This window comes from Palaemon carinicauda, chromosome 8, assembly GCF_036898095.1.
Source record: "Palaemon carinicauda isolate YSFRI2023 chromosome 8, ASM3689809v2, whole genome shotgun sequence".
Taxonomy (NCBI): Eukaryota; Metazoa; Arthropoda; class Malacostraca; order Decapoda; family Palaemonidae; genus Palaemon; species Palaemon carinicauda.
In genome coordinates, this window is record NC_090732.1 from 141,825,621 (window position 1) to 141,852,145 (window position 26,525).

The window sequence follows — 26,525 nt, forward strand, 5'->3', positions numbered from 1 at the left end:
TCCAATTTTTTCACTACCAGGTACATTTTCTTCAGCAAACTCTTGTGCTATTTTATTGCACACTGCTTTATTAATTCTCCACCCATAACTGATTTTCTATTTCTTATAAGCTCCAAAGTGACTTCTTATAAAGGAGTAAGACTAGCTGTTTGTGGTTTTCAGAAGTTATGTAGTCCATGAATTTGCTGTTGATGTTTGCCCATCAAGATATTCAATATACAACTTCGTGATTTTCCCGCAATTACGCATACTTTTCTTTGTGCAATGTCTCACAATGCCTAAGAAAATATTCCTTAAGAACAGAACCTATTTGATGCCACACAATATTCTTCCTCCCACTTCATATCATAAGCTCGGTTCATATCAGAGCATTTTCTTTTCTTACTTTAACTCAACATGGAAAGACGTTATGAACAATAGTGCTTAATTGCAAAACAGAGGCAAGCTGAAAACTATTCGAAATAGCAAGGGCTCCATCCCTACTCTACTCACGGGGTTTGCATTAACCATGTTACATTTATATTTGTTATTGTTATTATTATTCTATCTAGCGTCAAAAGTAAAATAAACATTGGCATTGGACGCATGGTTTGAATGGAGAGAGAGAGAGAGAGAGAGAGAGAGAGAGAGAGAGAGAGAGAGAGAGAGAGAGAGAGAGAGAGAGAGAGAGAGAGAGAGAGAGAGAGGACTGAAATTCTACTGAAATGTGTGATTTTAATTTTATTTCATTATTCATCATTTTTTATTTTGTTAGTATTCAGGAGGGATCATTTAGGTCCAGTAAGGTTTCGACACATTAAATCATAATGCATAATTAGGTCAGTGTTGGAGGGCCACAAAAAATCCCCTCGCGGCCCACATTTGGCCCGCAGGCCTGTAGTTGGACCACCCTAACTTAGACTAAGACAAGAAAATAATACTTATGGAAATTATACAGTCACTTGTTTCACTGGAAATTGATTTATGAAAATATTTAATCTTGATAATTAATGACAATAGTTAACCTTTGGCACTCTAATGGTTAAACTCTTATTGAAATTTACATAAAAGTAACTGATAAACTTACGTGTTTTTAGCTCACAAGAAGTAATCGAACAGATAGCAATACAAATACATTTCACTTTTTCACATAAATCTCACAGGGCCAGTTACAAAGATTAATATAATACCAGCACGTACAATAACACAATAAAATTGAAATCACCTTCATAAGTTTAGTAACATTTTAACACACTGCACACTATACATATTAAGTACAAACTTATTCACTTTGGAGAGGACACACACTCAAGGTACTTTAGAGAGAGAGATGCAAACTTGGCTCTTACAAAGGGATAGCCTGGATCTCTTCTGCTGCTATGTATCCCTGGGGGCATATATATAAATATTAACTTAGTAACTTCTAGATTATTCTAAATAGATTATTCTCGTGGCTTGGGGGCAGGCCCTAGACACGTAAGGGTCCCAATGATCAGGTCTCAGACGCATACCAACACACCAGCGAGATGACTCTCTCTCAGCTAACTCCGCCCACCTCCCTCCTCGAAACTTTAAAAAAAAAAAAAAGATAAAACTAAGATGGGGTTTTCGAGAACCTTCCATACACGTGGAAATATAACACTTGCGTAATCTCTCTCAAAGATGATGCAATACCTCACGAAAACATAAAAAAGATTTCAGAAGCCATCGTTCATACCTCGTATGGTTCATACAGGATACTTAATCGAGATTGCATAAGACTTTGTATCAAAATATGTTAAATAAAGTGAATTCTTGAAAATAACATAAAATAACATATACTGACTCCAATGAAAAATACAATTAAATGAACGACGAAAGTCTTACGCAATTTACACTTAATTACTTATACCTACATGAGAGGAACTCACCTTATGAGCTGGTTATTCACCTCTTAAATACACAAATGACATACATGAATAAAATATTTACTCTACACTACACCAGCTTCGTAAGAATATATGTTTAGAAAGATATACAGTATATGCGTGCTCATACTAGACGCATGCTCAGATCTGCCCCAATACATAGGTTTTTCATGTCGCTTTCTGATTGATGGGAGTGTATAATTAGAATCCCTCTGTATGTTCAAAGTTGGTGCCTAGAGGGGGATGCTTACAGCTTCAGCTATTATATGTCTGCCATAGTTTTTCTCCCTGTGGACAATGTGGGTTCCATCAATCAATTATTTCAGGGAGAATTTCCGGTCATGGACATCAATCAATATAGTGGTGGTTTATTGGCCCCTGATTTCTGTGGGCCAGCATCCGTCTTCGGACTGTTGTGGTAGTATATCGAATAGTACCACATTTTCAATTTTTAGAATTCATAAATTCTTTAGAATATAATCCACACATAATCTATCATAATATCCGCTAGTGGATCCAAGGGTTAGTGTGGTATCACGTCCATCCTTTTTTAAGAAACAAAAAGTTTGAATGTTAAACTTGGGGTTTTACAGAAAAAGCTTAACTGTTAAACTCCGCATATTGGTCGAAAATATTTATGTTGTCAGTTATCTTTATTTTCATATTTCATCCTTTAATTAGGTTATTTTGTTTTTTACAATTTTTCCTACGATGGTCCTCTTGCTCAAAAATAAAAACTATTTATGATTCAACATTTGGAAGTAAATCTATGATAGTCAAGGGCATTAGTATCAAACTCATTTAAATTACAAATAATATGTAGACTAGGGTCAATATGAACTTTCATCCTCTTCAATGGACAAATGGTTTTTTTTATTTTTTATTATATTGACTCATATATAGATGTTTAAAAAAATCTATTTATGTCTTTATTCTAGACTCATTGTTAATTTGAAATCATAAACTATTTTTAGCTGAATGCATGAAAGTCAAGTGTCTAGTAATAATACCATAAATAGCCCCTTGATGAAAATATTTGAATCGTTTATCATGCGCAATAGTCAAAGGTAAGTGCAACAGCATGGGAATCAGTTCAACTCTCTTGAGGTATTTCTTAGGCAGAGTTAATTCAATATATATATATATATATATATATATATATATATATATATATATTTACGAAGCTGGTCTAGCATAAGAGTAAATATTTTATTCATGTATTTCATTTTTATATTTGAGAGATGTATAGCCAGCTCCTAAGGTGAGTTCTACTCGTGTAGGCTTAAGTAATGTATGTAAATTACAAAAGACTTACGAGATTCATTTAATTGTATTTTCATTCAATTCAGTATATGTAAATTTACGTTTTTTCAAGAATTAACTTTTTATTTCACACAGTTTTGTTACGAAGTCCTATGTAATTTCGTTTAGGTAAGCTGTATGAAACACACGAGGTATGGGCACGAGGGATTACGTCATTTTGTTTCCACGTGGTAAGAAAGTGCGTGAAAATTCTCAAATTAGATTTACTCTCTTTTATTGCAACGAAAGATAGGTGGGCAGAGTTAGCTAAGAGTGTTGCCTAGCAAGCAAGGTTAGTACCCCCTTCTTCAATTTACAACATCGGCAGCCTTACGTCGCTAGACCATGCCTCTATGCTTCCAGTAGGCCGAACTGGAAGGTTCTGGAATAATTAAGTCAATATATATAGCCACCAGGAATGCATAAGCAGCAGAAGAGACCCAGCCTATCCTTTTGAAAAGGCCAATGTCTGCCTGCCCTCTCTCCGATAAAGTGTGTCCTCTCAAAGTGATTTTTACCCAACGCATATCATGTATAGTGTTGTTCAAACGTTGGTGAAATTATAGGATGCTAATTCAAGTGTAGTATGTTAATGTAAGTACATTTTAACATAAATATTTGTAACTGGCCCAGTGAGATTAGGTTAAACTGTGAAATGTATTTATTTTGCTTAACCGTTCTGCAACCTTGTGTGAACCAAAAGACATAAGTGTAACATTTACATATATGTAAATTTCATCGTTGTTTAATCAGTGGAGTGTTAAGTTTTAATTTTTTTCATTAATTATCAAAATTATATATTTTTTATAAATCCATTTCCAGTGAAACAAGTGATTGTATAATTTTTTCCAAGTGTCTTTCTTTTGTCTTAGTCTAAGGTTTAGTTCAGATTTAATATTTCAAGTGATTTATTTTTGGCACTAATTCTTGTGAATTGCTGATATCTTTTTATCGAATATATCTATTTTTGTAGTGTGTATTATTTCAATCACCAATATTTTTTCCAAGTGTTTTGTTTGTATTCCCTGACTAAGAACCAAAGTAAGAGGTTGGTTTTTGAATAGTTTACACAAGTAATCACCTAGCTTTGTTTTGGGTAGCGTAAGAGACCTTTGGATATTCAGTGTTTGGTATATTGCCGTCTGGGAGTTGCGTAATATTCTCAGAGCATTATTTTTAAAGTGTGGCAAATAATATAAAGCAGGTGAGTTTTGGAGCTTGGGAATTTGCGTAATTCGTCAGGCTTATCAATTATATATATATATATATATATATATATATATATATATATATATATATATATATATATATACATACATACATATACATATATATATACATATATATATACATATATATATATATATATATATATATATATATATATATATATATATATATATATATATATATGCATATATATATATATATATATATATATATATATATATATATATATATATATATAATGAGAGAGACTTATTTTCGGTGATGAGATGAATAATAACTAAATTCATCTTTTGCAAATTATTTCCTTCAACTCTGTAGTAGTCGATTGGAAATATATTAAGGTTATATCTCATGGATGAGAGGACTTTCTCGGGAGCACTTCATTCGTATTCTTTGTTTTGAAGAAATCTTCACAAGCTGACTGCTAAAGTGAGACTCATTACTACACAAGAACAAGTATTACTGAACAATTGTAACCATTTTACATTACCATCATTATAATAATCATAAAATAATTATTAGTCATTCTATATCAATTGCCAAAATATATTTATAAGATAAAGTAATGCAGAAGTTTGTACAATATCTTTTTTTTTAGATGTAGGTAGTAGGTAGGCCAGGGCACCAGCCGTCGGTTGAGATACTACCGCTAGAGAGTTATAGGGTCCTTTGACTGACCAGACAGTACTACATTGGATCCTTCTCTTTGGTTACGGTTCATTTCCCTTTGCCTACACATACACCTAATAGTCTAGCTTATTCTTTCCACATTCTGCTCTTCCTTTATACACCTGACAAAACTGAGGTTACCCTATAATTCTTCTATGCTCAAGAGCTTTACTACTGCATTGTAATTGTTCAGTGGCTACTTTCCACTTGGTAAGGGTAGGAGAGTCTTTGGCTCTGGTAAGCAGCTCTTCTAGGAGGACACTCCAAAATCAAACCATTATTATCTAGTCTTAGGTAGTGCCATAGCCTCTGTACTAAGGTCTTCCACTGGTTTGGGTTTGAGCTCTCGTGCTTGAGGGTACACTCGGCCACACTAGTCCATCTTATTACTCTTCCTCTTGTTTTTTTTTTTTTTTTCAAGTTTATATAGTTTATATATGAAAGATCGAATTTAATGTTGTTCATGTTCTTAAAAATTTGATTTAAATTGCTTATTACATCTCTTGTAGTTTATTTGTTTCCTCTTTTCCTTTCCTCACTGGGTTATTTTTCCCTATTGGAACCCTTGAGCTTAGAGCATCTTGCTTTTCCAATTAGGCTTGTAGCTTAGCAAGTAATAATAATAATAATAATAATAATAATAATAATAATAATAATAATAATAATAATAATAATAATAATAATAATAATAATAGACTATAGTCATATCCTGACACATTAAACTTAATATCATTTGTTTTCTATGAAGAGATGTACATTTTTGTAAAGTGTGCATTTTTTCGATCACCCATGACTAGAGCCGAAGTAAGAGGTTGTTTTTGAATAGTTCAGAACATAAAATAATCACCCAGTTTTGTTTTGAGTGTACGTAAAAGACCTTTGGATATTTAGTGTTTTTATATATTGCCGTCTGGTATATGTAATATTTTCTGAGTTCTGGTATTATTTTTCAAGTGTAATACTTATGTAATATAATCAGGTGAGTTTGGTGCTCATGATTTTATGTAATTCGCCAGCCGTAATGATACATTATGTCCAATGTTCTACTGTTCTAATACAATCGATAAAAACAAATTATTTTCGAAATTAATACTGCTGTAAATTTCAGCAGGCTTCTCTTCGTTCCTTGGCATATGCAAGTATCAACGTCAGATGTAAATCACAGTATCTTTCGATTTATTATGTTTATTATGCTCTATTAGTGTGCATATTCCTGTTGGTAAATTATATGCTTTTGTTTAATTTGCTGAATTTATTTCGACATGACCTTTTTAAAGATTAAACCATGTTAAGTGACGATAAAATTTTCGAAGGAGTGAGATCAATTCTCAGAAAACTCTGATATGACTGTTTTATTTTGTTCTGTTCAGTAACTGGGCGAAATCTCTAGCTATTGAAGGTGAAAGTTAAATTAGATTATAATATAGTTTGAGTACTGCGAATTTTGTTCAATATCATTTGTAATATTGAAATGTGACATAATTAACAAATCTAATTGGCATGAAAATCTATAATTCTAAAATTGCTCAATAAGTTTACTGAATCCAAATGTAACATATGTTGTAAACAAAGCTGTTTTAATTTACGAGGTAACTTGTATCTATAAACAATAAATAGAACAGTAGATAGGATAACAAAGGAAAAAAAATCTTCAAAAAAATAAAAAACAGGCTTTTCTTCGGAGAAATGTCTGATATGAAAACAAAAAAATCATGATATATAGCTTGAAATTTACGAAAACCTTCAAGATTTGATTAAAGTAAAACAATAATCAACATTTTCCGTTCAATAGTTGCTCTCTCTCTCTCTCTCTCTCTCTCTCTCTCTCTCTCTCTCTCTCTCTCTCTCTCTCTCTCTCTCTCTCTCTCTCTCTCAAGAGGTAAAATTCATTATATATGAGCTGGAAATAAAGAGATTGTATTTCTGATATGAATCATGTTGGAAGAAGTTGAGAGGCAAGCTATAATTCGAATAGTCGAGAATTGCTGTAGGTTGATAGTTGAACGGGAGGATGAAAGCACTCCAATAATAACATACAGTATATAATTGAGGTAGTCGTCAGTTGTGGTTTTCCGGGAATGTATAGTTATGTACTAAATACAATTGTAGAGATTAATGCTGAAATGTTTTATATATTTCATCGGGGTGCTGTTATCGTATCATACTTATTCACTTTATAAAACACTCGCACACAGACACACGCACGCACACAGACACACACACACACACACACACACACACATATATATATATATATATATATATATATATATATATATATATATATATATATATATATATAGTATACAATAATGTAGGACTACCGAGCCGTCAAAAATGAATTATTATATTGCCCACCACGTACACAACCAGATGTATGCGCGCGCGCGTCTGTGTATAATAAAGTATACTGTATACCAAGATATATACATTCTATAAACCTTGCTGTATACAGTAGGATATACACTAATGTAGGCCTACCCAAGCCGTCAAAAATGACTCGCTATATTTGCGTAGCTACGCACACCGCGCACACACCCGGATTCAACCCTTCCTACTCTCTCTCTCTCTAATTTAAAGCACAACTCGATCTTTTCCCCTATTCGGATAGTTGCCAGTAAAGCAAGTTTATGCAAACGTCACCGACGGCCTAGAAAACGGCATATCTCAGATTTCTCTCGCATTTTTAGTGACCTCTGTCTGCTATCAAGTGACTTGTAATTTTTCCGAAAATGTCCTTATATCGCGGGAGTCTGCATCTACAAGATACAAGATTTAACATAATCAATAGTAAAACGATAGATTTACAAACCCCCCCCTCTCTCTCTCTCTCTCTCTCTCTCTCTCTCTCTCTCTCTCTCTCTCTCTCTCTCTCTCTCTCTCTCTCTCTCTCTCTCTTATATATATATATATATATATATATATATATATATATATATATATATATATATATATATATATATATAATTTACGCACACACACACACACACACACACACATATATATATATATATATATATATATATATATATATATATATATATAATTTACACACACACACACACATATATATATATATATATATATATATATATATATATATATATATATATATATATATATAATATCTATACACAATATATATACATACAACCATACACATATATAAATAAATATATATATATATATATATATATATATATATATATATATATATATATATATATATATATATATATATACCGTATTTCCCGTGTGATAAGACGCTACAAGTGGTAAGACGCACCCTTAAATTAGCAAAGCATTTTTGGGAAAAAAAATTGAGATTTTACAATTCCTAGCAGCAATTCCTGGTCCGAAACTCTAGTGAGATTTTGTCTAGCACAGTAAATTTTTGTATTTTAGGTATATTGGCAAATGCTTAAGATAATATTAATTAGTTGAACACCAGTTATCCCAATTTATTTACATATTAATAAAAGAAACCACTGAAATCAGCCGTAGTTGCCACAACAACTATTTGTTTAGTGTTCCAAGTGTTGTTTACATAAAAGCAATGTTGCCAGATGTTAAACTTTTGGTAAAGGAGTAAAATTCCAGTAGTGTTTTACAAATTTATCATATAGCCTACATATTTTCTCACAAACTTAATTAGTGATCAAAGAAGTCTAGAAATTCCTCTAGGTGGACTACTTTTGCTATTGTGTGTGACTCTAGCTCTAGTTTTCTGCTAATTTGGTAACATTGCACTTAACTAACAATGAAATGTTTTTTTTTTTTTTTCCAAGGTGTATTCAGCAACTGTTTGTTTGTATTATTTCGGAACTCAGGCAACAAATTAATTATCAAAATATGGCTTTATTACAAAATATAAAAAAATGAGAAAATAAAAATATACTCCATAAACAACTACAGTAATATGTACTGTAATAGCGTCGTCTGCTAGGAGACCACTACACAGTTGTTTGCTTGTAGAAGGAAGTTAGCAAGTCATCAGCTGATTACCAAAACAAATAACTTACTATTGCACTATAATAAACGGATCATAATATGGAAAAATTTACATATGAATGATAATTGGTGGTTTATATTTTATGTCTGTTGAGTGAGTATTTGTAAGTGATTAGTTGGGTGTTTGAGGGTTGTCAAACATCCCTATACAATTTTTTTTAGTGTTAAGACGCAGGGTGAGTTTTGGGGTAATTTTTCAGGAAAAAAGATGCGTCTTATGACACGGGAAATACGGGTATATATATATATATATATATATATATATATATATATATATATATATATATATATATATATATATATATATATATATAAATGTATGTATATATACATACATACATATATATATATATATATATATATATATATATATATATATATATATATATGTGTGTGTGTGTGTGTGTGTGTGTGTGTGTGTGTATCTTCATCATTATCCTCAGTAATTACTAGTCCACTGCAGAACGAAGGCCTCAAACATGTCATTTCACTTGCACCAGTTTATGAACTTTCTGTGCATGGTCCACACCCGCAAAATTTCTTAGTTCGTCAATCCATCGTCTTGTCTTCCTGTCCCTGCTTCTTTTACAATCTCTTGGGACCCATTCTATTAAACTTAATGCCCGCCTATTGCCTGTCATTTTCATTATATGTCTTGCCCATGTTCATTTCTTTTTCTTACATGTTGTTAAAATATCCTATGCCTTAGTACGCTCTCGTATCCATGTTGCTCCTTTTCTGTCTCTTATTGTTATTCCCATCATTATTCTTTCCATAGCTCTTTGAGTTGTAACTAGCCTACGTTCTCAGGCTTCAGCAAGGCTACAAGTATCTGATGTATAAGTTGATATTGGTAGGGCCATCTCATTAAATGCTTTTCTTTTTTTAGAGAAAGTGGCATTATAGTTTTCATAATCTCATTTGCTAAACCTTCTTTTACTTTTGGTCTCGTGTCCTGGGTTAGCACTTACTGTCTGCCATAAGTACGTATATTCATTAAAAATATCTAGAGGTTCCTCTATAATTCTTATCTGTTGTCTCTGCATTTTCATTGAACATTATCTTAGGTTTCTCATTTAAATTTTCTATCCTACATTTCTCCTTTCTCTATTCAAATCTTCTATCACCTTTTGTAATTCTTCCCTTGATTCACTAAACACAATTATGTCATCTGCAAATCTTAAGCTGTTTAGGTATTTCCCATTAATATTAATCCCTACATTTTGCCAATCTAAACACTTAAAAACTTCTAGGTATGATGTGAATACTTTAGGACAGAGGAGTCTTCCTGTCTAACTCCTTTCTTAATTGAAATTTTCTCACTATCAGCATGTAGTTTCAAGATTACTGTACTTCCTGTATAGATATCTTTAAGTGTTCTGACATAAAATTCTTCTATTCCATGTTTTTGAAGGTTTTTCATTACTACTGAGGCTTTGACAGAATCAAAAGCTTTCTCACAGTCTATAAATGCCATACATAGTGGTTTCTCATAGTCTGTTAACTTTTTCATTAGCTGGTTAATTACATGAATATGGTCAGTTGTTGAATAGCCACTTCTAAAGCCTGCCCTCTCTCTTGGTTGATTAAATTCTAGCCGTCTTTCTATTCGATCAAATAAGATCTTTGTAAATATTTTATATATACGGAGAGCAAACTTATTGGGCAGTAAGTTTTCAGGTCTTTTGTGTCTCCCTTTTTGTGAATTCGTATAATAATAAAGTTTTTCCAAGCTGTAGGTATAGAGCATTTTTGCAGACATTTGATGTAGAGTTCATCAAGATTTGCTACTCCCAAATCCCCTCCATCTATCATTTAAATCAATTGTTAGGCTACCTTCTGTTGCTTCGCCTCTTTCCGTGCCTTTTAAAGCTTTCATTTACTTCCCGTGCTGTTACTTTTTGGTACCGGCTCAAAGTGTCTCATTATTTCTATTGGCAAAGTTATTTCTTATAACACTTATATAGCACTGTATAGAAATCCTCTGCAATTCTTATCACTCCATATCTATTGCAGAGGCAAGAAGTCACACTTGTTTTGGTATGCAGAGTTCCTTGTGTATTATCATTATTATTATTACTTGCTAAGCTACAACCCTAGTTGGAAAAGCAGGATGCTACATGCCCAGGGGCTCCAACAAGGAAAATAGCCCAGAGAGGAAAGGGTATAAGGAAACTACAAGAGGATTAATTAACAATTAAAATAAAATATTCTACGAACAGTAATAACATTAAATAAATTTCCATATATAAACTATAACTATAAAAACTTTAAAAAACAAGAGGAAAAGAAATAAGATAGAATAGTGTGCCCGAGTGTACCCTCAAGGAAGAGAACTCTACCCCAAGACAGTGAAAGATCATTATACAGAGGCTATGGCACTACCCAAGACCAGAAAAATGGTTTGATTTTTGAGTGTCCTTCTCCTACAAGAGAGGCTTACCATACCTAAAGAGTCTCTTCTACCCTTACCAAGAGGAAATTGGGCACTGCACAATTACATTGCAGTAGTAAAACCCGTTGAGCGGAGAAGAATTATTCGGTAATCTCAGAGGAGAATATGTAAAGAATAGCCTAGGCTATTCTGTGTATGTGTACGCAAAAGGAAAGTGAGCCGTAACCAAAGAAAAGGATCCAATGTAGTACTGTCTGGCCAGTCAAAGGACCCAATAATTCTCTGGCGGTAGTATCTCAATGGGTGGCTGGTGCCCCAGCCTAGCCAACCTACTACCTGGTACTATCATTACGAAAGCCAAAACACGAGTAATTGAATGTGTATGTACCGAAGGGGTTGGCGATAGAAAATAGTTTTAGTTTACTTTTGTAAGTAAACAAGTTTTTATGTAAGAACCATTGAGAGACAGACAGTAAATGCCGAGTGGATTTTGGCCTTTCAGACGTAAAGGAATAATCTGCAAGGTGGCCTCAGAAGATGGAAGAATTCACACTTGTTTTGGTATTCAGATTTCCTTGATACTGATTCTCTTGTACTGTTTCCTCGTCAGGTGAACAAAAGTGGAAAAAAAAATTCTGGCAACTAGCAGTTTATACTGCCTGAATAAAATTCCATTGCTCTGGAGTAGCAAAACATGAGCGGTCGACTGTGGCTATTCAGAGGTATTCAATACCTAAATAACTGCAGCCTCCCAGATCTAAATGGAATAATTTGCAAGATGGTCTCAGCCAGCAGAATGAAGAAGTCAGTATTACTTATGTTTGGTGTGTTCCTTGACATTGTTTTACTTCTACTGTTACTTTGTCAGATGGGTAAATGCAGAAAAAATAATTCTTACTTCTTCTAGTATGCTATGTTCCCAGAAGAAAATTCTATTTTAATGGGATATCGAAACAGGAGTGTTTGGTCTGTGACTGGTCTTGGACATTGGGTAAGCCCTTGAAAGGATGGACCTCTAATTCCGTATAAGGTTAATTTATTCTATAAAAATGTGTAAGGAATTGAATAGAATCGTGTGGAGGATAAACTAACCATTAGCACACCTGTGTTTAGATATAAATCTAGATTTATTTTTACGAAAGCTACCACTAAAATTCATTTATTTTTAAAATTTAGATGCTATCGGCTTATTGATGTTTCTATATAAAGAATGACCATCCTCATTTTATCTGGTCTGGTAATTATTATGAACAAATTAAAGTTGGTCCTGATAAAAAGCCAGCATAATTTTGGAGTAAAGTCGTTTCAATTAAGTAAATGGTTAACCACTTAGCAGTATGTACAGCTGATTGTAGATTTTCAGCTGAAACTAATACAAGTTTACTCTCTACAATATATATATATATATATATATATATATATATATATATATATATATATATATATATATATATATATCTATATATATATATATATATATATATATATATATATATATATATATATATATATATATATATATATATACACACACACACACACACACATATATATATATATATATATATATATATATATATATATATATATATATATATATATATATATATATATAAAACAAGAAAACAAAACGATTTACTAGCCAGAGCGATGAAGTCTTGAAAAGTAAACATTATCATTATTACTTTTTGTGGATATACATGTCACTTGAATGTGTTTAAGGGGAAAATTTTACATATCCAGAACAAAACAATTTGTTGACTACAAATTAGAACTATCTGTCTCGGTCTGGATATCTTTAGGGAGAATTTTTTTTTTTTTTTCTTTTTTTTTTTTTTTTTGTAGACTAGATTGTTTAGTTTTATAAATTTGGGAAATACCGGATATCATTTAATTGGCTCAAAACTGAGTGTTATTTTATGTGTCAAATAATTTGTGAAAACCGTAAAATGGTGTTTATGAATGAATTGGAGACCATGTATATATTCATATAAGTTACATCTCATGTATACAGATTATTGATTTTTTTTTTCTAAATTTTTTGAAAAAAAAAAAGATCTGGCAACACTGCTTGCGAACACTAGTTCCTAGCTAGCAATAGTAACATTTGATTATTCTATCGTACGAAGCAGTACGACCTACAGTAATATTCAAGGACCTTTTTTTAGAACAATACAGGTGAGTGTCAGTAATGTAGTTGTGTGATTCCTTTTTAAAAGCTAAGATAGTGGAAAGGGAGGCTACTGTAGTTAGCCGACTGATAGAAAGTAAAACATCCAATTTTTTTTTCCACATTAAAAGTAATCTATGTGGTATCTACTTTCTATATACCCTATTATCGTTCATGGATACAGCTGTTCAGGTATTTTTATTTCCATAATCATATTCTTATTAATCAAATTTCTTCATTGCAACTTTTCCCAAAAATAATCTTCTTGGTAAATATCTTCTATATCTAGAGCCTTTACCTATCTCTATATGGGGTCGCTGTTTCATATAAGCCTTCTCCACTCTCTTCTATCCTGGGCATCCTGTTCTCTTAATCCTTATTCTCCCATTCCATTTGCTATTTTATCATTCCATCTAAACTTTGGCCTTCCCCTCCTCCTCCTTCTCCCATCCACCTCCATGTCCATAACCCTTCGGCACACATGCTCTTCTCTCCGCATGACATGCCCAAACCATTGTAGCCTTCTTTGCTGATTGGTTTCGAGACGTTTACTTTGACTGTCCCTCTAATAAACTCATTTCTAATCTTGTCCCTTCTCGTGACGTCAAGCATCCATCGTAACATCCTCACTTCTGCCACTTCTAACTTCCGTTCTTAAGTCTTTTTTATTGGCCAACTTTTAGCTCCATACATCAAAGCTGGTCTAACTACACTTCTACAAAATCATTCTTTTCAATTTTCACTAACCCTCTTAACACATAATGTTCCCGATTATCTTCTCCAGTTACTCCACGTACACTATATCTTGCAGTTTATTTCCGAGTCCATGCCTCCATTATTCATCACACAGGACCCAAGGTACTTGAACGTGTTAACCCACTTGATGTTATATTTTTGTTAAATATATGGTATTTATTTCTATTTATATTACATGAACCCTATATTTCTCCTACTCGCTATCTAGTGTTTTATGCATTTCTAACCATGATTATTGAGGGCAAACCACTCGTTTTTGAGTTTTTGGACCCCCTTATATACATATAAAAAAAATCATGGGGACCCCAGTGGGAAACCAGAGTTTTTTGGATCGGGAAATGTTACAAAAAGTGATTTGCAATCACAACAATGGTAAGAATTGCATAATAAACACAAAATAACCAGATGGAAATATATATGGTTCATGCAAGTGGCGTCAAAGTGCCATAATTTCAAAAGTTATAACTGAAAAATCATTTCAAAAGGGAAAACAAACAAAAACACCAGATAACCTAAAGTTCCCCACTTAACCTAACCTGGACGCCGCATTCTTACCTCTTGGGGAGGGCTTTACTCCCTCTGTGACTCCCCTTAGACTGCCGTATCCTTACCTACACCCCATACACTACTGTATTGTAGCACACATGTTTCATACAGGATCATACAATGTAATGCTATTGCTTTATCTTTATCCCTCTTTCTCTCCCTCACTGATAACAGAACAACCGGTTTAAGCTTACCATTGCATGTTTCACTTTGTTTGAATTTTTGTGACATTCTTACTCTCAGCTGCTTGTACATAAGCTAGTTATTTGTTGAATAAATTTTACTTGCATTCACCTCGCCTCTCTGTTAGAACCCTAACAAGCACCTCACACATTGGTGACACCCTGGATGATCAGCTCCACAGCGCAATTCTTTTATTGCCTAACGCTAGGCCCTACCATTGTTACGATGCTGACCACCAATCCTGACTCTCCGACTCACACTGCATCGTTGAAACTGCTGCCCTTCACCAACAGAGAAGCGTTAGATTGGTTTCAGCATGACCAATTTCCATTTCGCATCAAGGGCAGAACTCTCTCAAACAGCAAATTAAACCATGTCTTTGCAGCAATCCCTGAGGACACTTTCCCAAAAATCTATGATTAGCTTTGTAACCAAGGGGATGCCCTAATAATGTATGACACCCTAAAAAAAACCTTTAGAAGTACTCCCCATCACCAGCCACCCATTTTCCAAAGTTTTTTTTCAGTTCTTTCATAAGATGTTGGAGGACTACAATGCTTCGCTTACCCTCAGGGAAATGACCGGTATCACTCTCTGGGAAACTGCCGCAGATGGTCATCCTTGGGAAGTGAACCTACTTTGTGCCCTTTGGCTACGACGCCTACCTGAACCTGTACGTGGGGCCATCCCCGATGTCGATACCTTGCCCATGAAAGGCCTAATAGCCAAAGTCGGCACCCTTATGGATAGCCAATTCACTACCTTTAAGACCTCCATCAATGCCTCCACTCCTGACAAAGAGGACAACTACTCAACACTGACCAAACCCAATATGAATGCAGTAAGACACAGACGTCTGCCCCGTGACATGCCAAAGCAGTGACAAAGCTGCCACTCACTCATGCCGAAGTGGCGACAAAGTCACCCACCACCCACATATGCCACCACTCGCTCATGCTTTAACCAACGACCTATCCAGCCATTTACTGATGCCAATCAACCACAGTTCTGCTACTACCACTCCAGATTTGGGGCTGCTGCAAAGAAATGTCTGGACATTTGTGAGTGGCTAAGAAAATGTGTAAGTAGGCTACCACTTGTGGCGGTGGCCTCTCCCTTCACTAATCCTTTCTTTTTACATGATGCAGGTGCAGTTTTTGGTAGATACTGGTGCTTGCCGTTCCCTTCTGCCAAAATCCCTCTTCAGGACACGCCATAGTTATTCCAAGCCTGCCGACATCCACCTGGTAGCTGCCAATGGATCCAAGTTCCCCAGCCATGGGCCATTGCCAAAAGGTCTGAACCCCATAGTCGTTACTCTTACACAGTCCTGAAGAAGGATGGCTCCCAGCTTCCTTGTGGAGATTACAGGCATCTGAACATTTAAACAGAACTATATCACTACTCCCTCCCCAACATTGCCGACGTTACCTCCTACTTGCACAAAGCAAAGGTTTTCTCCCTGCTCAACCTCTTGAAGGGATATTATTAGGTGCCTATGAACCCACAAGATGTCCCCAAGAACGCCATTACCATCCACTTCGGTACATACAACTTCAATTCCTCTTGTTTTGCCCTCGTATTGCTGAGGTCACTTTTCAACGCCTCATGGATGGCATCTTAGGGGATCTCCCATTCTGTATATGTTACATGGACGACATAATTGTGTTCTTTTCCACTTTGAAGGAAGAGAACACAAGTATAGTGGAGGAGAGGGGCATGTGGCATAGGAAAAGTGAGGACAGAAGCAGTTGATAGGGCATGCTTTGCATTGCAGAAGGCCGCTTCCTGAAGAGGATCCCATTTCTGATGTTTTGGCTTACCTTTGAGGGAGGTATAGAGGGAGCAAGTGTTGCAGCGATGGCTGGTAAAAACCGGTGATAATAGTTTATCAAGCTCAAGAATTATTGCAATGCTTTGACAATCGAGGGCATGGGGAAGTTCTGAACAGTTGATACCTTCTCAGGGAGGGGGTGGATGCCTTCAGGAGTGATGTGGTGCCCTCATAAAAATTCTTCTCTAACACCAAAGATACACTTGTTGTACTGGACTACAAGGCCATTCTGTTATAGGCGGTCGAGAACAATGCGTAGGCAACACGAGTGTTCCTCTTTGGAGGATGGGAACACGTGTATGTTATTCACGTAACAAACTCAGAAGGGGAGGTCCCCTAAGATGCTATCCATGAGTTGAAAAGTGACACCATCATTACGAATGCCAAAACAGGAGTAATTAAATGTGCATGCGCTGAAGGAGGGCAGTGATAGCAGTCTTGGGATGTCTTCTGGGTTCATGGGCACCTGATAATACCCCTTCAGGAGTTCAAGAGTAGAGAATACCTTTGCTTTGTGCAAGTAGGAGGTAACGTCAGCAAAGTTGGGAGGGGCTAGTGATCCGGTTCTGTCTGCATATTCAGACCCTTCAATCCCCACAACGGTGCAGGGAGCCATCCTTCTTCAAGAAGATGTGTAGGGGTCACGACCATGGGCTTGAGCTCTTCTGGCAAAGGCCCATTTCTTCCATTTCGGTGAACGTTCGTTTAGCGGCTGCCAAATGATCCGGTTCCAGATGCCTGAATATGGAAAACACCAGGGGCATCATTTCCTTGATATGGTGATAAATACCATGCTTGACGGGAACCTTTGGCGTTTGGCAAAGTTCTGATCGGAAGACTTTTAGGTACGGCGTAAGGAGGTGGCCGTAGGCATCCATGATTGCGGTGATGTGAAGTGCGAATTCGAAGGGGCGGGTTGAAGAGGTGTCAACAAGTATGAGTCAGCGTTGACTAAGATCAATGTGCCACCAGTGTCTACCAAAAATAGCAAATCATTACCAGCATTATGTAAAAAGAAAAGAATAGCGACAGGGGAGGCCACCACCACAAGTGATGGCCTACTTACTAGCTTTTTGGTCACTGACAACCGTCCTTACATTTCTTTGCAGCAGCCCCGAATCTGGAGTGGTAGTACACCAATTGTTTGCAAGAATGCTCTATACCTATAGCTTGGAAAAAAAATTATCATTATACTAATTCAATAAAAGGGATATAAAATGCCTGAAAAATTACTGCCCAATAAGTTTACTCCCCATAACATATAAAACATTTACCAATATCATATCGGACATGTCTGAGGCCTTTGTTCTACAGTGGACTAGTAATGGCTGATGATGATGATGATGATGATATATATATATATATATATATATATATATATATATATATATATATATATATATATATATAAATATATATATATATAAATAAATTATATGTATATATATATACATATATATATATATATAAATAAATTATATGTATATATATATACATATATATATATATATATATATATATATATATATATATATATATATATATATATATATATATATATATATATATATATCTACCTCATGTTGCGATTGAACAATAGTCTCTTTAAGTGAAAGGTAAAGTCACTATCAATCATGCCAGCAGAGGTTCTAAAACAAGTCAGAAGGAAGCTAAGTGCTAACCCTGTCTGTCAAACCAGGAAGTTTAACCTAATTTCCCGACAGCTGTGATGCAAGACAGTGGTTTCCTTTCAGAGCTTCTGGTGGCATTTTTGAAAGTGACCTTGAATTTCACTCGTTCCCAATATGAGGTGGAAATTTAGTCAAATTTGAACACGATATTTCGTTGATCATATATATATATATATATATATATATATATATATATATATATATATATATATATATATATATATATACATATATATAATCCTCCCTATAAAGACATAGTTTTGCAGTGAATATATGAAGAGAAAGAATAATTACCGTTTATTAAACCTAGTGTTTACAACTGGAAACTTAAAGACGCTAAGGAAATATCAGGATTCCTGTAGGAAACACACTGACGCCACTAACGCTATCGCCTTCAATGAAAACTGCATTAAAGAGAAGCTGTGTCCCAAAAGCATACTTGAAGGCGAAAGCGTTAGTGGCGTCAGTAACTTGTTTTGATTATATCTATATAAACATATGCTTGGACACCTTCCTGCATGGCTGGCTAGACAGTGTCATGACAAACTATTTGCTTTTATTGGGAAAAAAATGTGACCTCTCACTTCCCATTCAAATGAAAAGGTACACTGTTAAAAAATAACTTTAATTTAATCGAAAATTCTCCTTTAAAATATACAGTTCTCATCCGTATTTTCAGAAATATAGGCGACCGTAATCTTTACCTTACTTTGTTATTATCTTGTACGAGTTGGTGACCGTAATATCACTCCTTAACGTCAATATATCCGTTTTTAAAACGCTATATGCCTGGCAACATTTATTCCAGGACTTTTACCGTTTCCTTACAGGAAATCTTTAACAGTGTAAGAGATGAGCTACTTTCCTGCACATGACGATAAGTTCCTATATGATAAAGGTCATAACTTTGAAATTAAAAGTGTCTTTGGACCTCAGTGACACAATGTGGTTAGACGACCACTGCAGTAGTATATAGTTAACAATACTTTTTTTCGCAAAGGATGTGGGTAAAAACGGTCAGATTTAGTAATGGTGAAGGGAAATAAATTCCCGTAAGATTATACGGTAAAGTCAGAAGTTTTTCTTTAATCTGTGTGACAAAAGGGAAACTATATTTCCGGATGACATTTACTCAGGATAATGTTGAATTCAGCAATATTTCCTTAATAGGACCTTCTTTTTTAGTCCCAGCACAGCTCTGTAGGAGTCAAGTTTGACTCATTTGGTTTGTCAATCTTTATACCTTTATTAATAATAATTGTATCCCAGCAGCACTAAAAATCTTGATATCATTTCCTTCCTGAACACGGAACTTTCGATTGCTTATAACGGAAGGGATGTGTCAATGAATAAAAAAAATGCATTGTTCTTGCTGCTCCAAATTATTTCTTGTTCATTGTTAAGTAATATTACTGCTTATGCTGTCGTTTTTTAATAATATTATAAATTATATCGAACTAATTTCAGTCCTCTTTAAATGCCATTATTATTATTACAATCTAAGGTACAACGCTAAAGCGAAAAACCCAAGGGAGAAGATGTGAGAGAAGAAAAGAATAAATTAAAATAGTCAAATAACTAAGAAATTATAAATATTCAAAATATATATGACAAATTACATAACACACTACGAAACTTCTCATCGATATTAGCTAACTTAGTTAACAATCGAGAGCACAATATTACGGTTTACGTCAGAAATCGTAATGTCACGTAAGTCATTATCCTCGATCCTTCCTATCTGCTCGGTATTTCCAGGATTCTCTTGGTTTTGAAAGGGTGTACGATCTTTCAGTATTTCCCACGAATCCCCACCTTGAAACTTCCCGGGTGCATAAATGCTGTACTTCATATTCCCATTATCCAATTACACAATATGCATAAAATAATATATTTTTTACTCTTAATACCGTCATTTATAGTTCTCCAGTAAAATAAAACTTCAACGTTATTTACAGTGGTGAAGAATTCCAACATATATTGGCCGTTGAAATATGTCGATTGTCCATTTTCTTTTTTACATGGTAGGTAAATTAGCGTTTAATCCCATCGTTCTGGTACAGAAGGATGCTGCTTTGACTTTCAAAAAAGAGTTGGCATGTTGCCAAGGGCTTTCAAAGGATTCTCTCTTTTTTGCAACTAGTGTACGCGACCCGCAAAAAATGACTAAACATTTAGATAGATACAAACGCACAAGCGCATACACCTTTCTCACACCTCCCCCTTTCCTAACTCCTATCGGGGTACCCCCTCACACTAAGGTATGACTACTCTTACTTGCTCTTTCCCGAGGGACGGGGAGAGATAGAGTAGTCATACGTTTGGTAATGCAGAGAGAGAGAGAGAGAGAGAGAGAGAGAGAGAGAGAGAGAGAGAGAGAGAGAGAGAGAGAGAGAGAGAGAGAGAGAGAGAGAGAGAGAGAGATTATTTCTATAACTACCTACCTGATACGAAAAATGTTATTATTGCCTATGACATTATGACTACTATAAGTCCGAGATGACAGTAATCAAAGAGTGGGTCATCAACTAAATTCACGACCCGACATCAAGCCCGCCATACACCCACAGTTTCAATTGACAACGAGTTGTCCACACTCTTTTCAGTTCTGCCATCAGTTGACAAATTGACACCCAGCCAGCACCATGGCAACATCTCTTCCTTCCCATCATCAGGAGACCAGTGTTGCCAGATGGGTTAGTATAAAAATCCCCAAAACTCATGAAAAAGAAAGTTCCCAAAACAACCCAAAAATTCCCATTACCACAAATATATTCTCTTCTGTCTTGATCATGTAGGCTTTACTAATATTGAAATTACTCACCATACTTCATATAAGAGAAAGCAAACTAATTGAAACAATATAAAGGTTTACTCATCTTAGTTTCATCTTCATAAAAATTTGTACGGAATATCCCCATCAGACACCCAAAATCCCCAAATCTAGGGATAAATCCCCATATCTAGCAACACTGCGTGAGGAGACTGAGCTCCTCTGCTGAACTGATGTGCAAGAAAAAAACACAAAAGTAAATAGTGTAAAAAATGGTTCTGTTGCAAGATGAAATGATCCACTAAATTCTATCATATAATAAAGTAGCACTAACATGATGAGTGAGTGTATATATATATATATATATATATATATATATATATATATATATATACATATATATATATATATATATATAACATGAGGAGTAAGTGTGAAATTTAATATAGACTATATATATATATATATATATATATATATATATATATATATATATATATATATATATATATATATATATTCATATACATACATACATATTACACTAAAACTTATACAACAACAAATGCTTAAAGAAGTCAAAATGGCAAGGATTTGTTTATTCCAAATTTGCCAATCTATATCTAATAAATACGTTAATTTCGTTAGGTTGTTTTCAATTGTAATGACATGGGCATAAAATAGGTATATTATGATGTGGAAACGACTCGAAATAAAAACAAAAACAAAAATTTTCTCTGATAATGTTTCTGTGCTTATCGTTTTGTACTTTAGACCTACTCGTTTTCTGCTTATGTTCTGATTTATAGAAATATTCTATATTTCAATGTAAATAAATGTATATTTTGATATCCTTATCAGCATTTCCATCATACGGCTGCTGGTTTCTTGTATCTGTCAGAATGCAAATTACTTCTTAATTTCCAAAGGGATGGGTATCTCCTGCATGTAACGATAAATTCAGAACGAAACAGCTTAACCTCTCGGGACACGACCATCGCATCAGCGACTGAGGGCTTCAATGTTGACAGGACGACGGCTGGTGTTGCACTGACGAGTGATAACAGGATTCCTGCAGTCAATCACATACACGTGCAAACTGGCTACATTTTTTGCATTTGTTTAATTTAAGTTCATCCGATGGCCTTTCCAGCCTACCTTCAGCTCAAAATAGTCCCGTGTACGCTCAAACTGGCCTGAAGAAACCTTTTAAATCGGTCTTCCTAAGTCAGTTGAAACTATGCGTGTATGGGGGGCTTTGGAGAATTGACAAACCGTTCCAAAACATGGACGAGGACCCTTTTTCATGATTCCATGAAGGCCAGTGGTGTAAAAGGGTGGCCTCAGGAGGGACAACAGCCGCTGTAAACATGGAGCTTAATACAATAGATTACACCTGTTACACAAAAAAGAGCGTAAGTACATGATTCAATACTGAATTTAACTCGGAAGGAATTTCTTAAACTGTATTGATTGAACTCTGTCAAGAAGAGGATAACCGACTCGATACTTCCAACCATCATCATGTTTATTTCCTCTTAATAAAATTTTTAAAATTGATTTCTCTCTTTCATCACACTCTTGAGTTGAGTCACCTTTTAAAGAGTGAGATTTGCAACAGACCGTTTCTTTATAATAATTAGATTAACTATATTTTTTTTTTTTCGGCGAGCCTTCGCAGAATCTTGAATCCTGTTTCTAAGGTTTTCAACAGCGATTCCATGAGGGATTGATGGTCAGGGTTCCATACTTACAGTCCTCCTTTTATAGGTAAACTAATTTCCTTTTTTTTGTCTAGGTTCTATATGTATTGCCGACAGGGAAACGTCTGCTCACTTCACAATTTCCATCGACTCGGGTTTTTCATCCTCTTTTTATGGGAGGAGGAAATGAGAGAATCTTTTCCTGTTCATGACTTTTGTATAACGATTCCGCTGTCTATTCCCCCTCATTTCCTCCTTCCATCATATGCTATTCTCAGAATTAAATTTTGTTCTCCTCTCACTTATCGACTCTGAAATCAACAACTAATTTTGGAAGTGCCAGTACTGATGCATTTTTTTTTCCAAATCTTCCAATTTCTAGTAATAAATGTATCCTCATTTCAACCACACTAAAATCTTCAAATATTTTCGCCATAATCAAACCTTTGAATGTCAAAGTTATAGTACAACATAAGTAATATAGATAGAACTGTCCCATTTCCTGCTTAGCAAATCAAGTTATCTAGCATCATAGAATTGTCTTCCAAATCATAAAGCATTTACAAATCTTTCTGATAATCTATTTCATTTACTACTTGAAATAACGTTTCTGGAAGATACTACTCTCTTTGCTCTTATTCTTGACAAGATTGAATCGAAATAAATCACATCGTTTGCGGATCACCTTTTCCTCAAAGTAGGTCGATACCGTTTCTCTCTCTTTTATTTTCTGGCAAATGTTCCATATACTTGAACAGTACAGTAGTTCTTCTCTTTATCGGATAGCCTCGTCGCACCTACATTTACTTAGTTTGATGAAGCTTTCTTCCCATTAGTTCGTTTAGTGTATGCAACCTCATCATCTTTGTGAGCTAAGGATGGGGGTTTAGGGAGAGCCTATAGTTTTACCTACTGAGTCATCAGGAGCCATTGCCTATCCCTCCCTAATCGTAGCTAGGGTGGAGACGGGACTTGGGCGCTGATCATATGTATACAGTATATGGTCAGTCTCTAAGGCAATGGGAGGTATTCATAAAAATGAAGGATATCCTTGTAAGCATCAGGGAGAAGTACAAGGTAATTCTCTGAAGCAAAAGGTAGAAGTATAAGCAAATCTTTCTTTCCATATTCATAATGATTACCTTTTACTTGCGAGGATATCCTCCAAGCAGAAGTAAAAGGTTGACTCGTGTTTCGGGAGCGCTTAGTTACATGTTGGAACTTGTAAGATTTCATTTGTGCTGTCAAGATAAGAAAGAGTTTAGTATTTATAATACGTATTTAATGGCCTGTTTTTAATTGTATTTAATTAAGTTTAGCATCAGAAAGAACACAGACGCCGCCGCGCCTTTCCCAAAGCCTCGCTGGCAACATCTATCCTCCACCCCTTGCATTAGAAGTTCTTTGACCTCTTTTTAGCTCCCACACCCCTTGCATTAGAAGTGCTTTGACCTCTTTTTAGCTCCCACACCCTTTGCATTAGAAGTTCTTTGACCTCTTTTTAGCTTTCCCCACCCCTTGCATTAGAAGTTCTTTGACCTCTTTTTAGCTCCCACACCCCTTGCATTAGAAGTTCTTTGGCCTCTTTTTAGCTCCCACACCCCTTGCATTAGAAGTTCTTTGACCTCTTTTTAGCTCCCACACCCCTTGCATTAGAAGTTCTTTGACCTCTTTTTAGCTCCCACACCCCTTGCATTAGAAGTTCTTTGACCTCTTTTTAGCTCCCACACCCTTTGCATTAGAAGTTCTCTGACCTCTTTTTAGCTTCCCCACCCCTTGCATTAGAAGTTCTTTGACCTCTTTTTAGCTCCCACACCTCTAGCATTAGAAGTTCTTTGACCTCTTTTTAGCTCCCACACCTCTAGCATTAGAAGTTCTTTGACTTTTTTTAGCTCCCACACCTCTAGCATTAGAAGTTCTTTGACCTCTTTTTAGCTCCCTTAACTCAAGCATTAGAAGTTCTTTGACCTCTCTTTATAGCTCCCACACCTCTAACATTAGAAGTTCTTTGACCTCTCTCTTTAGCTCCCACACTTCTAGCATTAGAAGTTCTTTGACATATATTTCTAGGTTCCATACTTTTAGCATTAGAGGGTCTTCGATCTATATTTTGAGGTGCCTTACTTCTAGCACTAGAGGCTCTCTATTTTTAGATGTCTTACCTCTGGCATTAGAGGCTCCTCTTCGCTGTTCTCTCCTGTCTTCTAGTTTCCAAGATCTTCTTTCATTAGATTATCTGTTTCTTTCAAGATTTTATTGTCTCTTTTCCTTAGTTCGTCAGTGTCCTTCTAGATTTCAAAAGAGATTTCAGTGCCGCGAGTCCTCACTTCGTCAGATTCCTCAGGGAAATCGAAGGCATTTATTCTTTACCTATCTGGGCAATGAGTAAAGAGATGAATACTATCGATTTCTCCGCATATACTATCATGCCAAAGTAAATGACGAGCAACATGATATATTTACCAATGACGTCTGGATATGTCCTTACTTCAATGGCGAATTTTGGGATAATCCTGTTGAAGAACTACACGTCACTCACCGTTCAGTTGAACCATTCTGCCTCCATCCTCATTACCCGCAATCCGTTTTTGCACCAATACAAAGCCTCGTACTTTTTCCAAGAGTCTCCTTTAATAAGACATCGTCGCAAAAGCCCAACCAAAGGATCCTTAAAGGCGCATACATTATGATCTTCAAAGCTCAGCTGACAACGGAAGATCCCGTGTCTGTCTATAGGTCGGGCGATATAACACGAACGATGGGCAACTTCGGCAGCAACCAAAACCATCCGTAGTTGATGGTGTTCCGAAGACGTAACACATAATTCTTACCGTCAGCTTCCTATTCCGCCAGAACGCGATCTATGTGAGTTAAGTGAAATCCTTCTCCCAGTCATCAACTCATTTCCTCTTACTCCTATTGACGCGCAATTCCTTGGTTATATTTCGCCAGCTACATACAGATCATGTGAGGTGTTGCAGGCTATGTTTGAAAAAAAATGAAGATCAGGTCTTCAGAAGTCATTTGAAGCTCGGGGAGGAGTTGTTCAGGACTGCTCCTGGAAATTTCAGTTCTAGAGTCATTCAGAAATCCATGTTAAGTATACGGCTATGTCCTCTGAAGACTTGGAAATTCGGGAAAGTTTTCTTCCTAAATCGTTCTGAGATTCCGTTCTGGAAGCATTCAGAATTCCATGCTAAGTCTATGGCTATTTTTTTAAGCCATTTGGAAATCCGGGAAAGTTTTCTTCCGATACCGTTCTGAGATTCCGTTCTCGAGGCATTCAGAATTCCATGCTAAGTCTATGGCTATTTCTTCTGAAGCCATTTGGAAATCCGAGACGATTTTCTTCCGAATTCTTTTACGACTCGCGAAA